The following is a 10,685-nucleotide window of genomic DNA, read 5'->3' as shown; positions in this document are numbered from 1 at the left end:
ATCATAAAGTTAGCCTTTCATTTTTCTGGCCTCATCTTCCAATTCTTCCATTCTCTAGCCTACACATCAGCTGTCAGATTAGATCCTAGAGGATATTAGAACCTACCTGTGATCATCTCACTCCTCAGGTTAAAAACCTCCAATGGTTCCCTCTCGCCTCCCCCAATCAATCCAGACCTCTTAACCTGGCGTGAGGGCAGATCTGGACTCCTGGTCCCTCTGCCTGTTTGTCCACCTCATGCACCATGACATTCTGTGCTTCAGCCATGTGCAGTCTCTCAGTGTTTTGCAAATCCTTGGTTCCTTAAGCCTCTTCCCCCCTTTTACCATCGACTCTTCACCCATTTATTTTTTTTTTAAGATTTTATTTATTTATTCATGAGACACACAGAGACACAAGTAGAGGGAGTAGCAGGCTCCATGCAGGGATCCTGGTGTGGGACTTGATCCTGGGTCTCCAGGATTACACCCTCAGCTAAAGGCAGTGCTAAACCACTGAGCCACCTGGGCTACCTGACTCTTCACCCATTTTTTTTTTTAATTTTCATTTATTTATGATAGTCACACAGAGAGAGAGAGAGAGAGAGAGAGAGAGGCAGGCAGAGGGAGAAGCAGGCTCCATGCACCGGGAGCCCGACGTGGGATTCGATCCCCGGTCTCCAGGATCGCGCCCTGGGCCAAAGGCAGGCGCCAAACCACTGCGCCACCCAGGGATCCCCTCTTCACCCATTTTTTAAAAGAATTATTTATTTTAGAGAGAGAGAGAGGGCAGGGAGGGGCAGAGGGAGATGGAAAGAGAGAATCTTTTTTTTTTTTTGGAAATCAAGAATCTTAAGCAGGCTCCTTGCTCAGTGCAGAGCTCAAAACAGGGCTTGATCTCATGGCCCTGAGACCAGGACCTGAGCTGATGCTTAACCAACTGAGCCATACCGGGGCCCAACTCTTTACCAGTTAAAAAGGTTAACCCTTCAAGTCTCTTTGCCTTCTTGGAAAAGCCTCTGACCAACCCAGGCAAAATTGGCTCTTTCCTTTGCCTTCCCATAGCACCAAGTTTGGGGCAGCTCCAAGCTCCTGCCTTATGTTATAGTCATTTGCGAGGGTGAATCCCATTCCCACTACCAGCTCCCTAGGATAAAGCTGTTTGCCTTGTTTCTGGCAATTCCAACTCAGTGCTTGGCAGAAAAAGGGTGTTTGCCCAAGAGGGCTTGGGATCTTAGGGAAGGGACTTAGGAGTGTTGCTGATGGATCTTTGCTGAAGCACCCTTTACTCCCCTACTCCTGCCAAACGCTTTCTAGAAAGTTGTCTAGTGCCCTCAGGCTACTACATGGGCCCTTATGTCTACAAAAAAAAGCTTTACACAATCTATCAGTGGCGTCTGGGCTACTGTGAGCCAAGATAAAGTCACCTGTGTGGTTATTCCCTAGCAAGGGGTCAGCGACCTTCCTTTCTCTTCAGCTCACATTCCCCAGGTCCCTGCAATCATCTGGGCCTATCTCTGCCACTCCCCTTCACACCCCCAGGCTCCAGATACAAGGCCAACCGCCGTTGGCTCCCTTCCCTGAACCTGTGGTGATCTTTTACACACCTCCAAACTGCATACATTGAGTCCTCTGTGCTTGGAAGGCCCTGCCTGCTTCATGACATAGTCCTGTTAACTCTTCATTGCTCAGCTTATACAGAGGCTTCTTACTGTTTCCCCACTGTGCTGTCAGACCCAGCTGGTGGTGGTGGGTGGGGGGAGCCAAGGTGTCCTTGAATTCTTTGTCTGTCTGTCCCCATGGCTTGTCTGTGAACTCTGGGACATGCTCACGTCCCCACTCATTTTCAAACCCACGTTGCTCTAGCAACTTACATGATCTGTATATACAGTGCACGTAATCGAGTCAAAAGTCCTAGCCCACAAGCCCATGGGATGGTCTATTCTATTACATTTGTTCGTTAATGTATTTCCATACTGGTGGGGGACCCATGAAATCCATGAGTCTCAACATCTGATTATTCAAAATTTTAAAAACTAAACCGAAAAATCTCAGTGATTTTTTTTTTTTAAACCTCAGTGATTCTGATTTAAATTGGTCTGTAGTAGGATCTGGGCCTTAGTATAGTTTGGGGTTTTTAAAGTTTTTTGTGTTTTGCTTTGTTTGGTTTTTTTTTTTTTTTGGACCTTAGTATGTTTTAAAAGCTACCCAAGTGTGCTGAGGTTGAGAACAGCACCAAATCCTGGCTTCTCCAGCAGGCCTAAAGATAAGAGTCACCTGAACTTGGCAAAGCCGCCTGTGATCTTGGATCTGCAGCAATTGACATCACCCCCGGGGTCTTGCTGGAAATTACTCTTCCTGCCCTGCCCCAGACCTAGGACACAAAGATCTGCGTTACTGAGACCAGGTGATTTGTATGCACTTTACAGATTGAAAAACTAGATTCTAGGTCCTGGAAGGTTGGTAAATAGATCCCCAGTCCCTGGGGATCCCTGGGTGGCGCAGCGGTTTGGTGCCTGCCTTTGGCCCAGGGCGCGATCCTGGAGACCCGGGATCGAATCCCACATCAGGCTCCCGGTGCATGGAGCCTGCTTCTCCCTCCGCCTGTGTCTCTGCCTCTCTCTCTCTCTGTGACTATCATAAATAAATAAAAAATTAAAAAAAAAAATAGATCCCCAGTCCCATGTCAGACCTACTACAAAATGAGAATTTCGAGGGGAGAGAACAGTTTGGCCTGTGTATATTTAACACAAGTCCCAGGTGATTCTTCTCAGGCAATTTGGGGAGCAACAGCTCTACATTGATAGCCTGACCCATAATAGTCACCTAAAGTTCAAAACACAGGAGTCTGCAGGGCTCAAGAAGGTATGAGTGAAAGAGCATAGAGCTCAGAGGGTCCAGCCCTAAGGAGAAACCCTTAGTACTTGAGACAGGCACATACCAAGATCTATGAATATCCATAGGAGAACAAAAATGCAATAGATGCAATCAGGGAAGGCTACCTGGGAGAGGTGACTTACAATTCAAGACTAGAATTTAAACAAAGTAGCCTCCAGAATAAACAGAGGATGGGAAAGAGTGTGTAAGGAAGGAGACACCAGGCCTCTCATTCTCCCTGACCTTGTTCCTATCCTCCAACGTTGCCTTTGTCCCAGGCACACCTGCGGGCAGGGCTTAGGCCCCCTGGTAGCTTTCAGGGCTCAGAACAGTTGCTGACCTCTGGGTGGGATCATGGGACACCTTACTTGGCATTTAAGTGACACATACTTGTGAAATACAAACACATTTTTATCTAGCAAGGGCTGAGTCAATAAAATAACATCAAACATTTGCACAATACTCCGTGGGCTTTCCAAGCAGTTACATGATAGTTGTTTCCTCTGATTTTTACATAATTTGTGTGCTCACAGAGCCCTGTGACTTGCTTGAGTTCAGAACCTAGTGAAAGGTAAGCTGGGACCCTACTGTGTCCACCCCCCCCCCTTTTTTTTTTAAGATTTTATTTATTTATTAGTTCATGAGAGACACGCAGAGAGAGAGAGGCAGAGACATAGGCAGAGGGAGAAGCAGACTCCCTGCAGGAAGCCAGATGCAGGATTTGATCCTAGGACACTGGGATCACTACTTGAGCCAAAGGCAGATGCTCAACCACTGAGCCGCTGAGGCTTCCCTACCATTTTCAAGAACAGAAGCACAGTTGAGCAGTTGGTGCTTAGCACTTGGGAAAAAGATTTGTGGATGAAGACAGGCAGACTGGCCCTTTACCCAGGACTCTCTGATCATATGATTTCCCTGAGGAACTTGTTACCAGTATAGGTTTCTGGAGCCCACCCAAGACCTACTAAATCAAAACTTCCAAGAGGAAGGTCTTAGGAATTGTATTTTTCAAGAGATGCTGCATGTTGCAAGGTCTGCATACTAGACCCAACACTTTCTGGTTGTGTACCTGGCGCAAAACTCTCCCCCTTTCTGAGCCTTCAGATCCCCATCTTCAAATGAAGCCATATCCCTGGCTTGTGCCCACCTTCTGAGTCCCTGAGAAGGGACTCCCCAGGGTGGCAGATCCAGAATGATAGAGGCTCATTCTCCTTCACGGAATGGGTATGGAGTGGACAATGGAGCTCAGGAACTGGATCATCCAAAGCTCTAAATGTCACCCTCCTCCCTCCTCTCTTGCTCCTGAGAAGGGACTATGTACTTCCGTCTACATCCTGCTCACTGTGGGTTGTGACCCTCAGTGGGGTGTGAGGTACAAAGTATGAGAGCCCTGGGAAGCCATTGCTAAATCGAATTTCTATTTTTCCTCGTGGTCCCTCCACCTTCTGAGCTTCTGTGTGTCACCTGTACAGCAGGGCTTTCCCAATGTGTGCACAATGTGAAGGGCACACAGAGTGAGCCCATCATCAATGAGGACTTTTGTCATCATTATATCACTTAACGAATACTTATTGAGGGGTGCCTGGATGGTTCGGGGGTTGAGCATCTGCTTTTGGCTCAGGTCATGATCCTGGGGTCCTGGGATGGAGTCCTGAGAGTCCTACGTCGGGCTACCCTTCAGGCAGCCTGCTTCCCCCTCTGATTATGTCTCTGTCTTTCTTTGTATATCTCATGAATAAATAAAATCTGAAAAAAAAACACACACACACAAAAAACCCCAAATACTTATTGAGCACCTACTGTTTTCCAGGAACTCTCCCAGACACCTGCTTGTGTCAAGTCTACATTCTAGGTACGATCTAGTGGGTGCAGAGAACAGATAATGAGCACCATGCAAGTTTAATATTTAAACAGTAAAGACATTGCATAGATTTGATTTTGATTTTTTTATTTTTAAAAAATTTTATTTATTTATTCATGAGAGACATCGAGGGAGAGGTAGAGACACAGACAGAGGCAGGCTTTCTGAGGGGAGCCTGATGCAGGACTCACCCCAGGACCCCAGGATCACACCCTGAGCTGAAGGCAGATGCTCAACCACTGAGCCACCCAGGTGCCCCTAGATTTGATATTTAAATAAGAAAGACAATAAAGAGGTTTAATATTGAAGCAAACAACAAATGTGTTATTATTTATATAGTCAACACAACAGATGCTTGCTATTTAAATTATAACTAGAGGGTGTTAGCATTAATTTAAATAATAAAGAATGTATGGTGGAAGATGCCCAGGTAGGGGAATGGCCAGAGCCACCCAGGGCTTCAAGCTGGAGAGGAAAAGGATCTTAAATTCCGTCCCTTACTTCTTCACAAGATGTTTAGTAGAGCCATGGCATTTTTAATTTGTAAAATGGACTCCCTTCTCATCTCATAAAGAAGGTCCTCCTAGAACTCCAGATCCTCTTTCCTGTGAAACTCTGTGGCTGTAATGGCCCCTGCCTTTCCTATTTAAAATTCACCCGGTCTAGCTGACATTACCTGAAGGTTGCTGGAGCTAAGGCATGCTTGGGGCATTCATCCAACACCATAATCTCTGCAATAACCCCAGGAGGTCACTTCTCAAGCTGTCTTACAGTGGAGGAAATGGAAGCTTTTGGGCCTTGTTGGTCACACAGCTGGAAAAAGATGGAGTTAGGATGTGAGCCTGCCCCCTCCCCCACCTCCCCAACCCCTGCCCTAGTGCTCCCCTAGGAGTGGCAGCTTTTCCTCTCGTCATCTGCCTCTCAAACCCCAGGAGGGCAGGGCTCCTTCTCAGCCTCTCCGGACCCCTATCTACCGCTCCCAACCCAGGATGTCACCCTCGTAGGGCAGAGGGCAAGGGGCTTGCTGAGGGTTATGCCAGGAGGTGCTAGAGATGGTGATCAACTATTTCCTTCGGCCTGGGACCATCCCAGTTTGGGCACTGAGAGTCCAGCATCCTGGAGAGTTTCAGAGTCCTGGGCAGATGCGGATGATCGGTCACCTATAAGCAGATCCCAGCCTCCTGTCTTGCCCTCATGGCCCCCATGCCCAGACTCAGACTACCTTTGATGAAAGGAAACTGCTTAGCTCATGCCTCACATTTTTTAAAAAAAAGATTTTATTTATTTATTCATGAGAGACACAGAGAGAGAGAGAGGCAGAGACACAGGCAGAGGGAGAAGCAGGCTCCCTGCAGGGAGCCTGACGCGGGACTGGATCCCCGGTCTCCAGGATCAGGCCCTGGGCTGAAGGCGGCGCTAAACCACTGAGCCACCTGGGCTGCCCTCATGCCTCACATTTGAGGCCAAGTCTAAGCTGCTGAAAGTTCTCTGATGTAACCAAACCACTCTACTTTGGGGGACTTCCAGACATAGCAGTGGAATATAAACTTGTCTTTCTGGGAGACGAGAAGCCTTAACGATGTTCCTAGCCTCTGACCAGAAATGCCACTTCTATGAGTTTTTCCTGAGGAAAAAACCAAAAACCAAAACAAAAAAACAGAAATATGGACAGTGATTTCTTTTTCTTTCTTTCCTTTTTTTTTCCTTTGGCAGTGATTTCCAAACAAAGATATTCCTTGTGGAGCTGCTTATACAAAAAATTGAATGAGTTAAAGTAGAATATTATGCAGCTAAGAAAAAAAGCATATCACAGATTTAATAATATGAAGGCACTATTTGAAGTAGAAAATGAAATATAAAACTATAGAAATACAGCACGAGCCCAAGTTTATTTACGGGACACCTGGCTGGCTCAGTCGAAATAGCATGCAAATTTTTATCTTGGGGTCATGAGTTCCAGCCCCATGTTGAGTGTAAAGGGTACTTAAGTGAACAACAACAAAAACTTAAAAAAAAAAAAAATGTACACAACCTAACTTTAGATTTAGTGCTTTCCTTTGAGTTTAAGGTAGTTTTCAATTTTTTCCTTACATTTTCCTGAAATAGTAATCTTGTTCAGTGAGTAAATATTAATTTTATCATCAGAAAGTAATTTAAAAAAATACCACGTAAAATTGTTCTGTGCTGAGCTGTTCTAATGCTGCCTACCTTTCTCAGGTGGCATGAATGAGGGGGCTTTAGAGTAGAAGGCAGTTGAGGACAGCAATGGATTGAAGTCAGAGGAAGCCTCCCTTCCTGCCCCTGCCTCCTCCCAACTCCTCTCCTTGGGATGTCCCTGCTCCCTGCATGTAATGCCTGATTCAGTTGTCGCTTCCTCCGCTGGCCCTACCTCTGCTGTAGCTCCCATCCCCGCCACTCTGCCGGCCTCCTGCTTATCTACATGCCTGCCTATTCCTTTTCTGGGCCTGTTTTTCTCTTTCCTTAACAGGCCAGGGACTTGGAGCTGCCCCAGGGCCTGGCTGCAATGCCGAAGGCAACCACACGAGGGCGCCAGAACCACACTGGTGAGCCTGCTTCCCGCTCAGACCAAGGTCCCTTCAAAATCGTCCCCCAGAGCCAGAGAGAGGACACCAACCACTGCAGGCCTGGGATGCTCCCACTCAAGGAGGAAGCCAGGGAGACAAAATTGGATTCTAAACTCTGTCCGAGAAGAATCCCCACCCCTATCCCAGTCTTCCCAGAGCTACACTGGCCAAGGTGACCCTCTGAATGGGTGGCTCCCCCTCAAGCACCTGTGGCATGTTGAGATGGAATTGCTGTGTGGCCTTGAGCAAGCCTCCGTCCCGGTCTCTGTGCAGAGATGCCGTGGGGCAGGCATCTGGCTGCTCACTGACCACTTCCTGTGGCTATGGTTGAAGATGTTTCCTGTGCTCAGCTTCCTGCTCCAGGTCACCAGTTTGTCACAGGCCTCTGCTCTTTGTTAAATTGAACTGAAACAGAAAACTCCCTAGAACGTAAAACAGTTTAGAGGTGACCACCAGAAATATTTTCTCCTTACCCTTCAGGAAATTCCTGGTTGCAGAGCACTGGCTTTGACCTTGGCCCACTCCTGGGTGTGTGTGTGTGTGTGTGTGTGTGTGTGCATGCGCATGCTTGTGTGCATGCTGTGGTGTGGTTGTGGCATGGAGCATGCGCTTGGGATTGGGAATTGGAAGAGTGGATTGGGGTCAATGGAATACGGGGGAGTGAGGGAGGAAGGGGCCTGCTGAGGAGGCAGTAGGCCATGTCCTTGGGAGAGAGGGGTCAGGAGAAGCAGGAGTTCCTTCCTACATGGTGAGGTGAGGGTCAGGGACCTCTCCACAGCAGGCTTCCTGGAGTGCTGGGGGACCCTGTGTGAACTCAGGTGCCCATCTGTATTGGGTGGGCTTGGGCTGCAGAACCTCCCTTGCCCTTCCTACTTCAGACTGCATGATGATGTCATCATGATGCTAGTGTAAGGGCAAGCCATGGGAGACCCTGTGCCTGCCTCTCCTTTGGTAATCACCCTCTCCAGAAAAGAGGAGGCCATTCCCTCCTAAGTCTTCAGGGAATTGCTTCCTGCCTGGAGAAGATGAACGGCCCTGCCCTTGCCCTGCTCCATTCTTTTGCCTCCACAGGATGAAGCCCTCGGAGACCCAGTAGCCGGGTCATTTCCTGCTGCTGCAGGTTGTACCACGCCAGGTCCGGTTTACTCTCCCTGGGATGAGTAAATGCTCCCAGCACCTGTTACTCTGCCTGGAACACCCAGCCCTCAGCCTTCAAAGCCCTTTTCCTGAACGTCGCAGGCAGATTCAATTCCCCCACCTGGTTCCTCTCAGCTCCGGGCCCCACCCAATAACACCCTGCACTGGAAACTTCCTGAGGGTTCCCTCCTGTGTATCCACCAGGTCCGAGGACCAGTAGGCACACAGCAAATGTTTGCTGAACAAATTAATTTGTTTTCATCTAACGAGCTCATTAGGGCTCTATCTTCCTCTTAATTAGGAAGCAGGAGGTTCTGCTTTTCCTGTAACAATTCACCTTTGGGGGATGATAGCAGACCTTAGCCTCTGCAGGCAGAAGGCAATCAAACTAGATTTCTGGGGCACACAGTTGCATTATAAAGAAATAACACACGTGTGCTCAGTGAGGTCCATTTAAACAAGACGACTGTATGTTAAAAGCTTCGCATTGAATATACATTATTATACAGCTTATCACACAGAACTCGAGCTTTACAGGACACTTTTTTAGCAGTAGGTGGCTGGCACAGGCTCTTGGCAGCGACACACAGCCCTGAAGACAGGGGAAGGATAGGCTGCAGGCTGCCACCCGTGCTCGGGGGGCACCTGAGTGGGTCTCCGTGGGGTTCTGGGAGGTGCTCCTACAGTGAAGGCTCTGGCTGTGCTGGCTCCTGCTGGATAACTTGGTCCATTTGGTCTTTGCCGGTAACTGAGTCTGGAAGGGCAGAGAGACAGACGTGGCAGCTTGCTGGACGGCCGCCTGATCCAGCCAGGATGCTTCATGGGCATCGACGGGCCAACTCCGAGTGCCAGCCTTCTCCGTCTGCCGGGTTTCTGCACGCACCGTCCCTGGGGCCTGTGAGAGCAAATGGTAAGCCTGGCCGTCTGTCCCTGCTAGGCCCTTGGACAAGTGACATCAACCTCTTCTGAGAGTGTCTTGGGGAGCTGGCCAGAGCTTGCGATTAAAATCTTAGAAAAGGGAATCTCCAGGTCCCGTGACCCTAGCAGAAGCAGAATGCCTGGCAAGGGCTCTACCTGTTGATATGAGGCCCTTGCTGGAAGCCAGACAAGGATTTCCCTTTGCTCACTCACTGGCCACAGAGGGCCACCAGCCCTGAGATGCCCTAGGAGGACACACGTAGCTCAGCTCCAATTGGCCCAGCCTTCCTGAAACCCAGAGCCTTTTCACCATTTCCCTTAGAAAGGCTGCTCCATGAACCTCTCTCCCGACAGGCAGGTGGGCCCTCTCTCCCCACAAAGCCTCCTTTCTTTCTGTGGCCACCATCTTGCTGGGCAGGGGGTGGGGTGGGTGGTGCCAAAAAGGCCCTTGACTCTTCAGTGCTCAAGGATAGAGCTGCTGAAGTGGTCGGGGCATTATGGTCAATAATGAGGCCGGCAAAGAAGGGAAAGAAAGGAAAAAAACAAAACAAAACAAAAAACCCAGTCCTGTGGCTCTGAGAAGCCTGTTAGTGGCTGGAGGTTGTGTTCTGAGACAAAATGCTGAGGGCGAGATATTGTGTGGCAGGGAGCTTTTTTTTCCCCCTCAAAGAAATCCAGCTCATTTTTTCCATTAATTGGCAGCAGATGAAAAAAAAAAAAAAAAAGCCAAAACAAAAACCAAACCAATGCCAGTAACCTGAATGTGAGTGTTTCTGAAAGGGAAAAGCCGTTTCAATTGTTAGATATCCAAGAAAACATGAATACACAGCGACAGAGGAAATGGTCACAATTAGAGGAAGAAGAGGGAGAGGTTCGTAAAATTAAGGCAAAAATTCCTTTTAGCAGCTCCCATCCTGTAAGCTGGCTCCTCTGCCGGCCTCTGTCCCTAAGGACAGCTGGAGGTTGGGCCTCCCAGGGAAATTCAGGAAGATGCAGGCGCGAGTTGGGGGTGGGGGTCTGGGGAAGAAGTGAGGGCCCAGGAATCCCTTGAAAGAGCAAAGTCATCAGCAAAGCACCCTAGCTCCTTCTCAGACAACAGGCACAGAGCCTTTCCTGATGAGGAATCTGTTGTGGAACATCTACTGAGAAGGTTCACACAGCTCCTGTAGTGCCCCAGCCTGCAGCCTTAGAAGTGACCCGTGGGCATCTGGGCCTGTTGGGTGGGGGAGAAAGCTAATTCAGGCCCACCCCCCACCCCCAGCTTGAGGGGCTGCTCCCACCAACCCAACCTCTAAGTAGATCCTTGGAATCCAGTCTCCTTTGGCACT

This window comes from Vulpes vulpes, chromosome 12 (genome assembly GCF_048418805.1).
Source record: "Vulpes vulpes isolate BD-2025 chromosome 12, VulVul3, whole genome shotgun sequence".
Lineage (NCBI taxonomy): Eukaryota > Metazoa > Chordata > Mammalia > Carnivora > Canidae > Vulpes > Vulpes vulpes.
This window is presented reverse-complemented; position numbering follows the sequence as displayed.